The sequence below is a fragment of the Helianthus annuus genome, chromosome 2 (genome assembly GCF_002127325.2).
Source record: "Helianthus annuus cultivar XRQ/B chromosome 2, HanXRQr2.0-SUNRISE, whole genome shotgun sequence".
Taxonomy (NCBI): Eukaryota; Viridiplantae; Streptophyta; class Magnoliopsida; order Asterales; family Asteraceae; genus Helianthus; species Helianthus annuus.
In genome coordinates, this window is record NC_035434.2 from 543,591 (window position 1) to 546,199 (window position 2,609).

Genomic DNA, 2,609 nt, shown 5'->3' on the forward strand with positions numbered 1-2,609 from the left:
GATTTGCTACCAAGAGCTTGGAATGCCGTCCATCTGAAGAAATATTTCATGTGAGCAGGATCCTTATGGCACATATGATCTTTAGGGGTATCCTTGAAGGATCCTTTAAGCATCAATGATCCTTACTCCGGTAACATCTTGATCTGGAACTATTTCATTTTCTTATTCTCTCATACAAGGATAAGGGTCATGTATCCTTTATCCTTCTCTCACATGATTTTGAGTTTTGAAAGTCCAGGAATTCTTAGCAAAAGCACTTATTGTCTACAGAAGCAATACAGTTCCTTGGGTTTAACCCCAGTTATTTGGGCTTGACCCCAGTTCCGCCTGTAGCGCATGATGATCCTGGTATAGTTCAAGGCAGTGGGACCAGTACTCGCTTTAGGGGCTGATAATTCCATTGTACTGGCTATATCTAGGATCCTATGTATAATGGTAGACGTACCATACATCCGTTCCTAAGGTTTCTAACGTTTTCACGTTAGCTAAGGTTTCGGCATTTTCATGTCGCTCAAGTTTGGATAGTCGCCAGTGAGGGCCATACTCCAGTTTACACAAGTTATCCTTGGGCTTGTCCCCAGTTATCCTTGGGCTTGTCCCCAGTTATCCTTGGGCTTGTCCCCAGTTATCTTTGGGCTTGTCCCCAGTTGCTAACTCTTATCTTATGATGGCTTAGTCCCAAGTTATGCTCTATTTCAGGTCCTTGAAGTTAAACAACTAGGGATCCTTGATCCTTATTTCACTCTAAGGTTTGTCTTATAGTTATCCTGATTATGGTTAGGATCCTAACTTGGATCCTCAGGTATGATCCTTAACTATTTCTAATTCTATTCATTGTTTATTTGAATAACCCTTGAAGTTTGACAACTAAACTTGTGACCCTTAAGATATACTACTTTTTGGGATTTTTCAACTATAGGATATTTGATCATGGATCATACCTAAATGTTTTCAATCTGACTTATTCAAAATTGCTTATTTAATAAGTACGCTTCAAAACAATTGAGAATTAAAGGAACTAAAAGGATAACAACACAAGATAAGCGACAAAAGATTAAGACTTTATTTTTTAACAAAAAGACTAACCCTTCAAAGGTTGTCAAAATTACCTACCCCAAGCATCTACCAGCAATACGTGGCCCGTCCGCTAGGGTAGGTAAAGGGTGTCCATGATGATAGGTTCAAAGTTGTGCAGGAATATAAAAGCGGTAGGATCACAGTGGCTTCATCCCCCAAACAGAGGATCCCTCCACCATTTGCAATCCTACCTATTGTCTGAAGGATCTGTTTTGGTCAAAAATCACACAAGGATAATGTAACCAAACTTTATGTAAACGGGGTATGATGCTTGGTTAATTATAAAAGTAAAGGATCACTTTTATGAGAAATATGCAAAGACACAATGATTTATACGAGGAAAAAGCCCTTGATCAATATATGATCTCCGACATAAAAAACCTCGGGTGATGGCCACTACCGATCACCAAACTTCAATATAAGAACAAAATGGTTACAACTTCGGATGATAATGAGCTGAGTACAAGGATCACTATTGTTTCGAGTGTCTAAGTGTGTGAGAGTTGCGTTGTATGTCGTGTGTTCTTCCAAATGAGGAAGAGTGGTATTTATACAAGTGTAGGTGACCTATTTTAGGTAAAAAGACTAATGATCAGCTTATTACCCCTTTAGAAATAAAAGACAATCTAGCCTAAATTGCCGCCCTTAAATCAAGCTAAGTTTCCATATCCTTTGCAACGTCTATCTTTGATTAAGCTCGTGCTATAATTGTGAAGACGCGTCCCTTGATTATGATGCTAAGAGCGTATCCTGCTAGATGTTCCTGCAAAATAATGTTGTATTACACGAAGGTAACTATTAGCATGAGGATCCTTTCAATGGTCCATGATCCTGATCCTGAAGTCCTGCTGAGGATCACTGTCTGCCAAAGAAACAAGGATCACTGGTTAGAATCACGTATAAGGATCACGTATGATAAAAATCCAGCCCTAACAATTGCCCCCAAAATATAAGGAGTTTATTGTAAATAAACGAATTATATTTTGCTCTGATCTTTATCTTCAACGGACTACTCGGATAACTAGCCGTTAATATCGAACTAGCCGTTGCAACCCTTACGTCATAGTTGTGACAATCCCTGCAAATCATGATTATAAATAGGAGATAGGGTTAGGATCACTCTGCATTTAAATTCGAGATATCTTCCCTTTATAATCGCTACCGAAGATTGATCAGGTATTCTCCTCTTCTCTCTTTTCTTTCTTTCTTCTCTTGCTCTGTTTTCTGCTTTTATTCTGTTTTTGTTCCGTCACAAGCATGTTGCTCCGGAATTCTCCACACAAGGATTCCAAGAAGAGTAGTCCCCTAAAAAGCCAAGGTATCATCAAGGATTTTCCTACGGAGAGGTGTTGCTTTACTGACGCTCACGTAGACAGAATTCGTCATTGCTTTCCGGCGAACGCAGTTTTCAAATCCTTCACACCTACCGCTTTGAGCGACTTTGTTTCAGACGTCTGGGTGGCTTTTCCTGCTACTCCGTTTGCCATAGGGTACTCGTATCCTTTTCCAACCTTCACCCAATCTTTCTTTTC